This window comes from Triticum urartu, chromosome 7A (genome assembly GCF_056163025.1).
Source record: "Triticum urartu cultivar PI428250 chromosome 7A, HENAU_Tu73, whole genome shotgun sequence".
Lineage (NCBI taxonomy): Eukaryota > Viridiplantae > Streptophyta > Magnoliopsida > Poales > Poaceae > Triticum > Triticum urartu.
In genome coordinates, this window is record NC_141879.1 from 497783040 (window position 1) to 497799764 (window position 16725).

At 47.4% G+C, this 16725-nt stretch overlaps 1 long non-coding RNA gene across 1 annotated transcript; it reads left to right on the top strand.

Annotated features, from left to right (window-relative positions):
• The first annotated feature begins 9390 nt into the window (after positions 1-9390).
• On the top strand, positions 9391-13228 carry LOC147960122 (uncharacterized). Its single transcript, XR_015611854.1, has 3 exons — positions 9391-10006; positions 11258-11319; positions 12929-13228. It is a non-coding gene; the product is annotated as an uncharacterized LOC147960122 (long non-coding RNA).
• The last annotated feature ends 3497 nt before the right edge of the window (positions 13229-16725 follow it).

Consider the following 16725-nt stretch of genomic DNA (forward strand, 5'->3'; position numbering starts at 1 on the left):
CTTCTGCTATGTGTCTATGCCTTTTGGGCTCAAGAGTGCCCAGGCAACTTATCAACGGTGTGTACAGAATTGTCTCCACAATCAGATTGGGCGCAATGTTCATGCCTATGTGGATGACATAGTAGTGAAATCCAGAGAGGGGGAAACCTTGATATCTGATCTCAGAGAAACCTTTGACAATCTCCGGGTTTACAAAATGTTGCTTAACCTGGAGAAGTGTGTATTTGGTGTGCCTGCAGGCAAGCTTTTGGGATTCTTGGTCTCAAACAGGGGCATCGAGGCTAATCCGGAGAAGATTAAGGCAATCACTTCTTTGGCTAAACCGGCATGTATTAATGATGTTCAGCGATTGGCGGGTCGTGTTGCCGCTTTAAGCCGGTTCATAAGCCGGTTAGGTGAGAAGGCCCTACCGCTGTATCAATTAATGAAGAAGGCAGACACCTTTGTCTGGAGTGATGCTGCTAATGCTGCTTTTGAGGATTTGAAAAGGCAGTTATCTGAGCCGCCAGTTCTTGCGGCTCCCATTGACAAAGAGCCTTTGCTGTTATATGTGGCTGCTAATTCACGAGTCGTCAGTGTGGCAATTGTGGTAGAGCGCAAGGAGGCTGGTAAGGAACATCCAGTTCAACGGCCGGTTTATTATGTCAGTGAGGTACTCATCGAGTCAAAACAAAGATATCCTCATTGGCAGAAACTTGTTTACGGGGTGTTCATGGCAAGCCGAAAGCTGAAGCAGTACTTCCAAGGTCACCCTATCACTGTGGTAAGTTCTGCCCCCTTGGGAGACATTATTCAGAACAGAGAGGCTACAGGACGAGTCGCCAAATGGGCCATCGAGCTCGGGCCTCATGGTCTGAAGTACGTACCGTGTACTGCCATTAAGTCTCAAGCTTTGGTGGATTTCATCAACGACTGGACAGAGCTACAGGCACCTGAGGAGAAGCCCGATAACACTTATTGGATTATTCACTTTGATGGGTCCAGACAGTTGGAAGGCTCGGGGGCTGGAGTTGTATTAACTTCCCCTTGAGGTGACAAATTTTGTTATGTGCTCCGGCTTATGTTTCCTTGCAATAACAATGCAGCTGAGTACGAGGCCCTGCTCCATGGTCTCCGGATGGCCAAAGAGATGAACTTGAGCCGGGTAAGATGCTTAGGAGACTCAGACCTTGTGGCTCAACAGGTGTCAGGCAAGTGGGACTCTAAAGATCCCCTCATGGCGGCTTACCGTCGTGAAGTGGATGCTGTGGCTGGATATTTCAAGGGTTACGTAGTGGAACACATTGATCGAAGAAGGAATGAGGCGGCTGATGCCTTAAGTCGGCTGGGGTCTCAGCGTAAGCCGGTGCCGCCTAACACCTTTCTTGATGTTTTGCATAATCCTTCTGTTAAGTTACCTACAGAAGAAGATCTGGCAATACCAGATCCGGAGGCACAGCTGGTGGCGGCTATCCACATTATCCCGGATTGGACAGTGCCTTATTTGGCTTACATGACCCGGGGAGAGTTTCCTGAAGACGAGACCTTGGCAAGACAGATCGTCCGGTGGTCTAAGTCCATGACAATTGTCAATGGCGAGTTACATCATTACAGCGTCACTGGCGCGATTCAACGTTGCGTGTCACCCGCAGAGGGTCAGGAGATCCTTCGTGAGATTCATTAAGGCGATTGTGGTCATCACGCCGGCTCAAAATCTCTTGTGGCCAAAGCTTTCCGTCATGGGTTTTATTGGCTGACAGCTCATGCTGATGCAGAAGACCTGGTCAGTAAATGTGACGGATGTCAGAAATTCTCACGACGAGCCCATGTGCCGGCTCAAGAATTGAGAATGATTCCAATTACCTGGCCATTTACAGTCTGGGGGCTTGATATGGTCGGGCCTTTCAAAAGATCTAAGGATAAAAAGACTCACCTCTTGGTGGCGGTTGACAAGTTCACAAAGTGGGTGGAGGCGGAGCCAGTGAGTAAGTGTGATGCAGCCACAGCAGTCCAGTTTATGAAAAAGGTGATTTTTCGCTTTGGTTTTCCACACAACATCATAACTGATAATGGTACTAACCTTTCCAAAGGAGCTATGGAAGAGTTCTGTCAACGAGAGCATATTCGGCTTGACGTTTCAGCTGTAGCTCACCCTCAATCAAATGGTCAAGCAGAACGAGCCAATCAAGAAATCTTGAAGGGTATCAAGCCCCGGCTCTTGGTCCCCTTACAGTGGACGCCGGGTTGTTGGGTGGAGGAGTTACCTTCTGTACTCTGGAGCATCAATACTACACCTAATAGATCTATGGGTTACACGCCTTTCTTTATGGTGTATGGAGCAGAGGCGGTCCTGCCAAGTGACATCCGTCACGATTCACCCCGTGTGGCGACTTATGTTGAGGAAGACAATGAAAAAGCTCGGCAAGATGCACTTGACCTGTTGGATGAAGAGCGAGACTTGGTAATAGCCCGTTCGGCGATTTACCAGCAAGACCTGCGCCGCTACCACAGCCGCCGGGTTAAGTCCAGAACCTTTCAGGAAGGCGACTTAGTGCTCCGATTCATCCAGGATCAATCTAACATGCACAAGCTATCCCCTCCTTGGGAAGGACCCTTTGTGGTCAGCAAGAATCTGAACAATGGATCATACTACCTTATCGACGTTCGGGAACACAAAGACTCACGTAAGTCGGAGGAGGAGACCCGTCAGCCGTGGAATATCGCTCATCTTCGGCCTTATTATACTTGAGCCGTCGGCTCTAATGTGTATATACTTATACTATGTATATTATATAAAGCAATAAAGCAGGACCTCTGTCCTTTTTTCCACTCCCAAAAAGGTTTATGTGTTTTCCTTGTCAGGTGGTGGAGATGACCAAGGAGAAGCGGATCATATCTGAACCCGGCTTTCCTTTGGTCCGGCTTATGATCATATCTGAATCTAGCCGTGATCACTTGGGGGCTTCCTGTTAAAACATAGGTCGTATTCGAACCAAAGAGAACATAGCTGTCGATACCCACTTGATCGGCATACTGCCAAACCCACTTGGGGGCTTCTTGATCATATCTGAATCATAGCTTAACTCCTTTTGGGTCTGACGTGGATCGTATTCGAATCAGCGTCATTAAACAACTCTTATGGTCACTTGGGGGCTTCCTGTTCAAACATAGGTCGTATTCGAACCAAAGAGAACATAGTTATCGATACCCACTTGATCGGCATCGCCACAGCCACTGGGGGCTAACAGATCGTATCCGAATCTTAGCTCAACCCCTTTGGAACGGGTCACTGATCGTATTCGAATCAGAAACCCTTGAATTTTGTTCATCATATTTTACAAGTGCCAACATTAGATATCTTGTGACCCTCTTGAAGGTACAATGGAATACATTACAATCTTCCAGAATTAATATTAGTTACATCATGTTGTTAAGAACCAGATGAACTTGTATGTACCAATTTCCAGGAGTTAAGTTTACCCTCAGGGGTTGGTTTATATAAGCCGGAAAAACAGCTGTAAGCACTACAGGGCAATGCAAGGTATTTCTGCAAAGGGCATAACAGATTCATATAAAGTATATGGTGACGGCAGCTTATGCAAGTACTAAAGGCCATAAGCATACGCAAAGGCATAGCAAAACTCAAGGTATTTTTTACTCTATTACAAGACTCTCCGAGTCAGAATGATGCGGCATTGTTTTTCTACAACTACATAAGCAGGTGGCGCCTGATAATCTACTCTTGGGGTTGATTTGAAGCCTCCGGGTTATCCTTCTCCGCCTCTCCGCCGGCTGCTTTGTCCTGGAAGGATGATGAGGCCCAGTCAATGCCACTCAAGGCCTCAAACTCAGCTTCATCATGTATTAAACCGACTGGGTCGACTTCAGGAGCAAAGGTGTGCTTACGGGTTGGAGGGATCAAGCTGACGTCGTCATAATGCGGCGTGGGGATTCTCCAATTCTCCTTGTCATAACCCGGCTGACACTTGGAGAGGTCAGTGTCGTTCCCAATAAGAGTAGCCACCGGACGTATATCTTTCACACAGGCGGTGAAATCTTTATCATTAAACACGGTGCCATCTTCCTTTAAACTTGGATACCCAAGAGCAATATCAGCAGGGTCTAGTTCTGGAAGCCACGCCTTGGCCCGGCTCAATGCGGCTATAGCTCCGGCTCTTGCAGATGCTCGTCTTAACTCTTGGATCCGCTGAGGTAGCACAACAAGCCGCTTCAGCACATCTTGCAGGAGATAGGGAACATCATTTGATAAAGACACAACGGCCAGGGCATGTTGTGACCCGGTGTAGAGCTGTTCCACCAGAGTATAAACCGCCTTCAGCTTGATCACCATGTTCTACTTGAGATTTGTGCTCCTGGGGCCTGCGTTATTAAGCATAAGGTGAGTCAGAGGAAACAACCGAAATGGTCATTCAAGGAGTTTTGCAGTGTTTAAGATTTGAGTAAGTCACTCACCAAAGATTGCTGAGACCATTCGAGACATCTGGCGCTTTAAGTCGGACAGTTCGGCCGTTGCTTCCGCCAGCGATGCCTCTGCTGTCTCGGCCCGGGTCACCAGTGCGGCTTTTTCATCAGCCCAAATTTTCTTCTCCGATTCAAAATTTTGCTTCAGCTTCTCTTGTTCAGAGACGCTGAATTCAAATTTGGAGTTATCCTTTTGAGTTTCAGTCTCCTGGGCTGCCACACGGTTCTTCAGGTCAACAATTTCCGATTCAAATTGACTTATCATGACCTGCATTGCACCAGATAACACTCAAGATTACGGTAAATAGTGTTAAGTCCCAAGCACTTTGCAAGCAAAGGTATTTGGCACTTGGGGGCTAATGTATCCTGAAGAATTTTCAATTACTACTCCGGTTCATGGAAATTAAAGTCCCAAACACTTTGCAAGCAAAGATGTTTAGCACTTGGGGGCTAATGTGTATCGCAAGTGTTACCAGGTTAAAAGTCTTTTTCCTAAGCCGGATAAGCAGTGCTAGGCAATTTTCAAAAGTCTATAGCATATTTACTTATAAGCAATAGACTTGGGGGCTGGTACAGTAAGTATGGTTAAAGAAAGCTAGCATAAGTCATACCTCAGATTTCTGCTGTATCTGCTTCACCATGTCAATTTCCAGGTCACGGCTGCTATGTACTTGATTGATATAGCCGGAGACGATCTCTCCGATACTCAAATGAGTATAGTCAGTGACGTCCAGCTTGGCCTTTCGGCGTTCTACCAACTCCTCTTTAGAACACTTGGCAAGTACAGATGGTTGTGCCGGTTCAACAAACTGAGTTTTGAGGATCTCAACTTCCGGATCACTTGCTTTGGCGGGGCTAGGAGCCTCCGGGTTACCAGACTTATTGAAGATTTGCTCAGTAGGCGGGTCAGAGGAAGATATAGGAGCGTCATGAGATGGTTGAGGCGGCGGCCCGTGAGCAGGGGCATCAGGAGCAGCTGTGCCCAGCTCTGGTTCAGTCACAACCGGCTCTTGGGGCGGCTTATTCTTTTTTGCCCTTTTGCTGGGCTTTACTTGCACACTACGGAAAAAGTAGACAGGTTAAATACGAAAAGTATGAGTAAAATAAAGGCATAAGGTACAACAAGTTTATATTACCCGGGAGCAGTTTTGAAGGCTGGCATGTTGGACTGCATAGACTCACCGGAGGAAGGTGAAATATCCTGATAATTGGAGTCAGAAGAATTGAGAGGATAACGAATGAAACCCGCCAAAGGAAAAAGAAGGTGTGAATCGGAGGTAACCTCAGCCTGGCGTTTCCTGGTCACATCAGGTAAGCCGGAGGAGAGTTCCGCGTCTTTGCTGGTCCGGGTCTGCCTCCGGCTCTCATAAATCTGTCGCTTCAAAAGAAAGTCAGGATCTTGGTAAGCCAAAGGATGTGAAAATCTTACTTTCTGGGTTACTCTTCGAATTTTCTGACGCGGCTGAAGCTCGGAGTCGGAGGAGATTATAATTACCTCTTCCTCGACGGGTTGGCTGTTGCCCGTGTCTTCCTGAAAGAAGGTTAGTATCAGTAAGGTAGTGATAAAGGAGAAAGGGAAATTCAAAGGTTACCTCTTCCTCATTATCATCAGTATCATCAAGCTGAAACAGCTCAGAGGCGCTTGGCTTCCTCTTCCTTGAGGTGGTGGGCTTGGTGGTTTTCTTTTCGGCTCTCTTGGCCGCCCTGGTTTTCTTGGCTGCCTCATGATCATATTGGGTTTTCCAGAAGTTATCATTTGCCTGTAAAAGGTTATAACGGGTTATGCGTAAGAATACGGCCTAACATGATAAAAAGGAGATAATAATAACCCGACGGCTGGAAACTTACTGCAGGGGCCGGGTTCTTCTGGCAAAAAGGTAGTAAGCCGAAGGCGTCACTATTCACTGTGCCCTCCTTCAACAAGGACTGAGTTGTAGCTTCCACTACGTCATCTGGTAAGTCGTCAGGGCTATGACACTGAGGGTCATCTTTCTCGCCTGAATAATTACACATTAAGCCGGGGCGGCGGCTTAACAGAATTATTCTCCAAGCAACCCAGACTCGGACCAGGTCAATGCCATCTAAGCCGTTCCCTAAAAGAGCTTTTATCTTCTTGATTTTGGGGGTGAGTGGCAGACGTTCAGTAGCTGTCAACTTATCCGGCAGCGGGTGAGTAGGTTCAAGGCGCAATGCGCGGAAGCCGGGCAGCGGGTTTTCACCAGCCGGAGAAGTGTCCTGGCAGTAGAACCACGTCTGGTTCTAGTCCTTTGGATGACTCGGCAGTTCAGCATAAGGGAAAAGGAAGTCTCTTCGTCGCTGAATCGAGATGCCACCAAGTTCTAGACTGGGTCCGTTGGCGCGTTCATTCTGCCGGTTCAAAATAGAACAACTCCCTGAACAAAAGTAGGCTGGGTTCTTCTCCAAGGTAGACCTCACAGAAAACTTGAAAGTTGTAGATATTTGACACCGAATTGGGCCCGATGTCTTGAGGTCTTAAGTCAAAGAAGTGCAAAACGTCTCTAAAGAATTTTGAACCGGGAGGAGCAAATCCCCGACTCATGTGATCGGTGAAAATGATCACCTCCCCTTCCTTGGGTTGAGGTTTCTCTTCAGACGGGTCAGGAGCGCGATAAGACATGACATCCTTCTTGGGCAGATGGCCAGACTTTACAAACTCGGACAGTTTGCTCTCTGTAACAATGGATGGGACCCAGTTGCAGGTAATCGGAGGCTTAACAGCTTTGGGTGCCATTGGATAAATTGAAGCCTACAACAAGATAAAGGAAATTTTCTGGTTCATTATAACCCGGAGAATAAGCATTATTGGGTTATCTGAGATGGCGGCTTAAGAAGGGGCCTAATGACATACAGGTAACTATGTGATAATGATTAGCAGCTGCAGGTACTAAAGATGATTAAGGTTTTCTTAAGTCGCCATAAGCAAGCGGTGCTGACAACCGGTATTATTTTAAACCGGTCACATGAATTATTATGGCTGAAGCAGAGTCAATAGATGCGGTTTTTTGGTTAAGTGTGGAACAAACAGGTTTCACAAGTTGCAATCATTATTTTGGATCAAACGAGGTTCTGAGAAAGAAAATATTTCTAGACCTAAAAACAGTACAGAGAAGTTCATATATTCACGGAGGGTTTCCAAAACAAGGGAAATGAGATCTGTTCTTATACAGGATAAGCACGAATATTTTCCGCAGCAGTTTTATGTTGTTTCTATAATCTAAACAAAGGCATTGAGGTGAAATTAATGGAGGTCTGCGTCGGGCGGTGATGAACACCGACGAACTCAAGACGATTTCAAGACAGATCTGAGAAAGGGGAAAAGAGGAACTCATAGATGCGGAAGAGCTGCGGAGGGTCGCCGTCGTTTTCTGGTCGAAATCAGGGTGATGCAGCGGCCTGAGTCGGTGAAGACGAGGAGTTCGACGGCGGCGGCGGAGCTTGAGCAGCAAAGGAAGAAGTGTGAGGAGGAAGACAACAGAAGGAAATGGAGAAGGCCTAGGTCGCATCTATTTATAAGGAGGGGCCGACCAAGACGGCGCAAGAAACGAGGAGACCAAAGCATCATTATCCAGCGGCCCCGACACCTCGATTCTCGGGATGGTCAGTAAAGGCAAAGATTCGTTGGAGGACATGACGGATTAAAATATGAATTTTATTGAAGATGACGTCACAGAGATTTGACCCGAATCCGGATGATGACGTCACGGCGGGTTAGAATTTCCGCGCAAAACAGAAGACTAAGGGCTAGTTTATAAGGTTTTTAAAGATTGACATGAACCGGTTCAAATCAATCTGGAGCCTAATGTTGGGGATATAATTATTTACGTAAGCCGCCCAGGAGGGGCCGGGTTATGCAAAGAGAAGCCCATCTGAAGCCCAAGACCAAGATGTGAAGATGGCGGTTCAGTAAAGGGTCTAAAGGCCCATAGACGATTTAGGGCCCATGGTGATAAACCGCCATGAGGGCGCGACTTGTATTGTAAGGTAGAAATAACTAGTCACCGAGCCGGACACTGTTTATGAGCCGGCCGGGACTCTGTAAGCCGTAGGGCGTCGACCCGTGTATATAAGGGGACGACCCGCTGGCGGCTTAGGGACAGAAGAAATAAGAGATCGAGAACCGGGCATGGCGTATCTCGCTCCCTGGTCATCGAAACCTCAAACAATTCCAACCCAACTAGACGTAGGCCTTCCTTCACCGTAAGGGGCTGAACTAGTATAAACCTCGCGTGTCCTTTGTCCCGATTAACCCCTTTAAGCTTCCTAGCTGCGATGGCTCCACGATCAAGTCCTTGCAAGAGGACATCTGCCGTGACAATTCCACGACAGGACTGGTGGTTTCGAACGAGACATAAGTTTTGCTTACCATCCCAAGCCTAGGAATGAATGAACTCAATCGAGATCAAGGGGGGGGGGGCTTCCAGCAAGTATCCAGTGGGCCACCTCATCTTTAGTTCAGACAGTTATGGCTTTAGTGGAGAGCTCTTTATGGTTGAAGATCCTCTTATTCCGCTCCAACCAAATTTTTTGGCAAACAAGCATCGCAAGTGACTTGGCCACTTCTCAAAGCGTTGCATCAACATGTTGTGACGTCCAGATAATTAAGCTACAGTAATTCCCTGCTAATGATGCCATGTCTTCATGATTACTGTTGTTAAACTCATGTTGGTTCGAAACCGATTCAAATTCAAATCTAAAACAAAATCGAAAATAAAAGTTTTCAGATGTCAAATCTAAAATGTTCACAATATCCTATAAATTCACTTGATCATGGTCATGTTGGAACCAACCTCTTTTGGATTCCCACAGTGCCCCTGAAAATTTATTCAGTGGATCAACATCAAATTTCTTGAGCTTTTCATTTTCTAAAAATGTTTAAAGTTTTCCAAATGTCCCCAAACTTTGTGAGCCACTCCATAATATTGCCTTTGTTTTAATTGCCAAATATCATGGGCAAAAGAAACGTTTTGCTATCTAATTTAAAATGCAAGCAAAGGAGAAAAGCAAAGGTAAATAAATACTAATAGAAGGAAAACAACCTAATCTACTAGGCTTTGGCCCAAGTGGCTGGGAAGGCCCAACCCACCACTGGTGCCATTCCCTTCTTCCTGTTCACGGGAGGGGGTCATGGCGGCCGTCCACCCCGCCATGGCCGCTGATGCCGCCGCTGTCATTCATCCCACGGTTGAGGGGATGGATAAGAGCACCCCAAGCCCCTCCTCTCTCTCCGTGTCAAACCCTAGCGCCCACTTTCCCCATCTCGCCCCCCTCACTCTCCCGCGGTAGATCCCCTCTGCCCCGACGTCGTCTGTCGCCCTCACCTCCTCACCGGTCCTCCCGAGCCACGTGAAGACGTCGAGGAGCTTTGCCCACCTCATCCTCGTCGATTCCAAGCAGCAGCTCAAGCGGGGTAGTGCCGCATCGCCGCCAACGAGACATCCTCTCCGCGCACGGCCGCGACACCTCGCCGTCGATTCGTCGCCGTTCGACCTCTTCCAGCCTCCTCGCCCTCGCCCTCGCACTCTTTGTGAGCTCCTCGTCCTCCTTGCCCTTCTCTTGCTCGTTCATGTGCCTCATAGACACATATCCGTTGAACGCCGCCGCTAACCGTCGTCGATCTGTCGCCGTAGCCGCCCGTAGTCCCCGCGCCCTGCTCCCCTCGCCCCGCGTGCACGCTGGCCTGCAGTCCCGCGCTTCCCGATGCCGCTGCTGCCCGCTGCAACCTCTGTCGTCCTCGCCCCCTTGGCCTGCGCTCGCGCGTGCCTGGACGCCTCGCCGGCTGCCGCGCTCGCCGCCCGAGCCATGCGCTCGCGCTGCTCCTGCTCCCCGCATCCACGGCCCCCCGTGCGCCCGCCCGCTGTCGCGGTCGCCGCCCGGCTGCTCGCCTCGCCGCTCGCGCCTGTTGCTGCTGCTACCCGCCATCGCTGCCGCCGGCCACCCGCCTCCGCCCGACCGCATCGCCCCGCTTGCGCACACGCGGCCTCGCTGCCCGGGTCCGGCGCCCGTCCGCCACCGCTCCCCGCTGTCCCCGCGCCCGCCGGAGCCCCGCTCCCGCCGTTGCCGCTGCCGGGCACAGCTTCGGCCAGCCGGCCTCGCGCGGTCGCGCCCGCCCATTTGCCCGCTGTGCCCGACCCGTTTGGCCCCTGGGCCACTAGCCTATGCCCCCCCCGCTGCTCTGTTCTAAACAAAAAAAATTATATTAAAATAAATAAAATAATTAATAATTAATTAGTTTGATATTGTGTAATTAGGCTAATAACCTAATTTAACTAATTAAAACTATTAGTTTAGTCAGATATCAAACTATTAGTTTGATATTGTGTAATTAGACTGGTCAACTGGGACCCCCTGGACCCGCTTGTCACCCTCTGGTACACCCCTGTGTACACAGATCCGGGTGCACACAGCATTTTAGCTATTTAATTTCTATTTAATAACAATTTTAGAATATTGTTTAAATCTTTGAAAAATCATAGAAAATAATCGGTAATTCGGATGAAAAAGTTTTGTACATGAAAGTTGCTCAGAACGATGAGACGAATCTGAATACGCGGTCCGTTTACCTGTCAGATGCCTCTAACTATCTGACATGGAACATTCCCCCTCCGGTCATATGTCTGACACAGATCCGGAACTGGGAAAACATTCCCGGTTGACTTCCCCTTTCACCGGTATCGTGTAGCACCGTGTTAGAACACGTCTAGCTCTGCCTATTATCCTGTTATGCACTTGCTTGCTATGTATTTACTGTTTCTCCCCCCCTCTTTCTCTTTGGTAGACCCCGTGACGATGCTGATGCCCCTATGACCGACGACCCCTCCTTCTCGTCTGAGCGACCAGGCAAGCAACCCCCCCCTTGAGCATTCCGATATCGCCCATTTCTTTCCCTCTCATGCTTGCATTAGAACTGCTACTGCTTTATGTATGATCCTACCCTGATGCATAGCCTGTTTTTGTTACCTGCTTATTGTTACCTTACCTGCTTATCCTAAATTGCTTAGTATAGGTTGGTTAGAGATCCATCAGTGACCCCCACCTTATCCCAGTTGCCCCGCTTTATGTTCGATGACTCGATCAACATGATCAACGCCCAGGCCCCGACACCGCACATCACCCCCCTAGTTGTACGACTCTGCAGAGTTACCATCAAGTGCCGAGGGTCGAACCTCTTACATCACTCCTGATGAGACCTCTATAGTGTAGCTATACGGTCGAGGTCATCGAGGGTGATTTCCTCCTTAACCACTTCCGTTACGGCTCTGTCGTGCAACCCCTCAAGAGTGAACCTCGAGGGTGGATCCTCTTACGTTCACCTTGATGACAACATCGACTGGAATTCATCGGGGGTGATTCTTCGGTTTTTCCCCCTTGGTGTTAGGCACACAGTTACTATGGTTACTATGACTTTATACCAAACCATGTTACCAAAGATGGGTCGGCCCTGAGGGGTACCCGCGCGAGCTTAATAACGAGTGATGTGGAGTCGGGTTGACCTGGAAGGTGCCCGCGAGATACTTACGAGGCGTGGCCGGGCATTCTTAGCCTTTGCTGCAAGTACTCGAGACGGGGCGACGGGGTCACATCTTTCGTGAGTCTTTGCCTGTTACCGCGCGTTACTAATCCACTACGATTTGGATATTTGATCCGAGGGGCCTCTGGCCTGATAGCACTAACCATCACGTGGGCATAGTATGGGCGTTCTGCGTCGTATACATCAGCCGAAGCTTAATAGACGTCAGCGACTGAGTGGCACGCGCCGGGTTGGACTGCGTAAGCACCTGCCTTTTTGAAGGAGGTAGCTAGGTCTGCTCACCGGTCGCCCACGCAACGTGCAGGAGTTCCCGGGGCGATGGCCCATGACCCCTAGGGCATAGGTTTAGTCCGGCGTGCTGACCTCTCTATTAAGCCTAGGTCGGGTTGCGGCGTATTGTTTGGCCGAGGCCGGGCATGACCCAGGAAAGTGTGTCCGGCCAGAGTTAATCAAGCGTGATGGGTAAGTTGGTGCACCCATGCAGGGAAGAAAACATCTATCGATAGCCTGTCCTATGGTAACAGAAACTTGGAGTTGTATCCCGGTCGATACAACTAGAACTGGATACTTGAGATGAGAAATGGATATGAGAAATGGACAGTATGACTCTGGGATTGCTTTCTCGCAGGGAGTCGAGAAAGGATCTCTGGCCGAGGTTGATAACACTACTACTACTTTACATTATGTTGATCTGTACTCTTCTACATGCTTGAAGATGCTGGAAGATGCTAGTCTTCGATAGGCTAGGCTTTCCCCTTCTTTCTGGCATTCTGCGGTTTAGTCCACAGATACAGCCCATTTCCTTTGATACAGATGCATACTTAGTTTAGATCTGATGTAAGTCTTGCGAGTACTTTGGATGAGTACTCACGGTTGCTTTGCTACCTCTTTTCCCCCATACCCGATTGTTGCGACCAGATGACGGATCCCAGGAGCCAGACGACACCACTGATGACTACTGCTACCCCGAGGGTGCCTACTACTATGTGACGACCGCTAACGACTTGGAGTAGTTAGGAGGTTCCCAGACAGGAGGCCTTGCCTTTTCGATCGATGTTGTTTTTGTGCTGGCCTTCTTAAGGCAAACTTGTTTAACTCATGTCTGTACTCAGATATTGTTGCTTCCGCTGACTCTTGTGTATTCGGGCTTATGTATTCGAGTCCTCGAGGCCCCTGGCTTGTAATATAAAGCTTGTATTGTTTTAATTTGTGTCTAGAGTTGTGTTATGATATCTTCCCGTGAGTCCTTGATCTTGATCATACACATTTGCGTGTATGATTAGTGTACGATTGAATCGAGAGCATCACACATGTTCAGGTAACGAATGCATCCAATCAACAAAACTACAATAGGCCATGGTCTACGCTCCATGTTGGACTACTTCCCCGACACACCATGTCAGTTCAGACGCTCCACCTCAGCCCAACTTGTTGCTTGCATAGTGAAATAGGATCCCGAAAAATTTCTTCCTCACTAACAATAGCTAATTGTAAAGGGTGAAAGGAAGACAAAGATGAGCTCATGTAGGAAAAGATCACTCAAGGAAGAGAGGATCGGATGCGGAAAAGCTGAAATGGTGGGTCCTAGTGTTGTATGCGGTGGGAAAGATGGTGATACCAAATAGATGCTTCATAAAACTTTACTTATGTGGAAGCATGGGGCATCACCATAAAGTTGGCCCCATAGCTCTTGCCCTAAGGGTAGCACATGTTGGCCTCCACAAATAGCAATCTCACAACAGAAAAAATAGTGTGACAAACAACCTTTGATCATGGGTGCTTAGTAAGGATGTATGTTTTCGTTTCTAGGCTCTGTAAGAACAAGGGGAAGAAGTAGTTATCTTCCCATCCCCGTTGAAGAAGGAGATCGATAGTGATAATTCTTCATTGGAGAGACGTCCAAAGAAATATCTTGCGCTTCACGGGCACCCATCCATTCCAAATTGACATCAAGAATGGAATGCCATGTCATCTCCAATACTACATGATTCCATGGATGTTTGATTATACAAGGGGAAAATGTAATATTCTAGACAAGAGGTTGGTGTGGATGAAATTGTTCTTATGGATTCTAGTGTAAATGAATTACAAGAAGAATAAAAACTATTGATTGTTATGCTATGAATCAAACAACCCACATACAAGAAATTTCTAAGGATCATATTCCTCCAAAAAATCCCTTTAGAAATCGCGCCCTACATATCAGGTGAGTACCAAGTGTTTTTAGTCGGGGACATAAACTTGCAGTTTAACATGGTGTCAAGTTCATTGGCCACTTCATGGCAACTTTAAAGGAAACATATGGGCAACAACCCACGTACGACAACCTACAAAAACAAGAGGTCAGAGTGGATGAAAAATTTCTTATGGATTCTAGTGTAAATGAATCCAAAGAAGAATGAAAACTATGGATTGTTATCCTATGAATCAAACAACACACGTATGAAAATTTTCTAAGGATCATATTTCTCAAAGACGCCCTACATATCAAGTGAGCATCAAGTGTTTTTAGTCGGGGACATTAACTTTGCAGTTTAGCATGGTGTCAAGTTCATTGGCCACTTCATGGCAACTTTAAAGAAAGCATATGGGCACCTTTTCATCATTGTAAACAAAGTATTTAGTCCCAAACAAGTTGGGGTGAGCTAGAGTTGAAACCCATAAGATCTCGCAACCAACTCATGGTACTGGCACATGGATATTCCACGCACCCCTGTCCATGGCTAGTTCTTTGGTGATACTCCAGTCATTCGATCTCTCTTTACGAACTCATCTCATGTCAAGTTTAGTCTACCCTGACCTCTCTTGACATTATCAACACGCTTTAGCCGCCTGCTATGTATTGGAGCTTCTGGAGGCATGCGTTGAATATACACAGACCATCGCAGACGATGTTGGACAAGCTTCTCTTCAATCGGTACTAACCTAACTCTATCACATATGTCATCATTTCGGACCTGGTCCTTCCCTGTGTGGCCACACATCCATCTCAACTTGTGCATCACTGGTACACCTAACTGTGGAACGTGTTGCCTTTTAGTCGGCCAACACTCAACGCCATACAACATTGTGGGTCAGATCACCGTCCTACAGAACCTACCTTTTTGCTTTTGTGGCACTCTCTTGTCACAGAGAACACTAGAAGCTTTGGCACCACTTCATCCATCCGGCTTTGATTCAATGGTTCGCATCTTCGTCAATATCCCCATCCTTCTGCACCATTGACCCCAAATATCGAAAGGTGTTCTTCTGAGGCACCACCTTCCGTTAAGGCTAACCTCCTCCTCCTCGTGCCTAGTAGTACTGAAACCGCACCTCATGTACTCAGTTTTAGTTCTACCATGCCTAAAACCTTTCGATTCCAAGGTTTGTCTCCATAGATATAACTTTCTATTAACCCTGCTCGACTATCATCGACTAGCACCACATCACCCGTAAAGAGCATGCACCATAGGATATCTCCTTGTGTATCCCTTGTAACCTCATCCATCGGCAAAGCAAAAAAGGATAAGGTCTCAAAGCTAACCGCTGGTGCAATCCTATTTTAATTGAAAAGTCATAAGTGTCGCCATCACGTTGTTCGAACACTTGTCACAATATTATCATAAATGTCCTTGATGAGGGTAATGTACTTTGTTGGGAGTTTGTGTTTCTCCAAGGCCCACCACAGACATTCCACGGTATCTTATCGAACGCCTTCCTGCTACTCTCTGTAGAGTTGTTGGGCTTCCTTGAAGAGGAAGGGTGAAGTAGTATAGTAGCAGATAGTATTTCCGCCGGTTAAGAACTAAGGTTTATTGAACTAGAAGGAGATGACACACAAACAGCATGAACAGTACCTGCACACACACAAAGCAAATGCTTGCACCCCAAAAGGCAAGAGGGTTGTCAATCCCCTTGCCCTCGCTTTGCATGGATCAAATCTGGTAGTGATAGGTATACAAATAAAATAAAATAAAATAAAATAAAGGAAAACAACGAGCGATTGTAGAATTTTTAGTAATAATGGAAAATGAACCCAGGGACCATAGGTTCACTAGAGGCATCTCTCTCATAAGCATAGCATCGATGGGGTAAACAAATTACTGTTTGGCAATTGACAGAATTACGCATAATTATGATTATGATTCTTAATGGCATGATTCATATAGGCATTACGTTCGTGACAAGTAGACCGTTAATCCGACTGTATCTACTACTATTACTCCACCCCAAGATCGCTATCCAGTATGCATCTAAAAGTATCAAGTTCATGACAAACAGAGTAACGTTTTAAGCCAAATGACATAATGTAGACAAAGTAAGACCAATCAATATGTTTGAACCCCGTCGTTTTATCCTTAGTAGCAATAATACAATACATGTCTTGCAACTCCTCCTGTCACAGAGTAAGGACACAACAAGATTGAACCCAGTACTATGCACCGCTCCCACTACTAGGAAAAGGCCTACCAGTGGCGGACACCAAATGGGCTTCAGCGGCGGGCTTTAGGCCCATACAGGCTCGCCACTGGTCTCCTACCACTGGTAATTGCCGTCAGTAGCGGGCCTGGGCCCACCATTGCTAGGAAGGTCACCACCGACAGGCCTAGATTTAGGCCCACCACTACTAATTTAGGCTTGGAGTTAATTCCGCCTATTTAGGCCCATCCAAACTAAGGCCCACCACTGATCTCTGTAAGATGACCAACAAAAAAAATCTGCCATGGCAACAT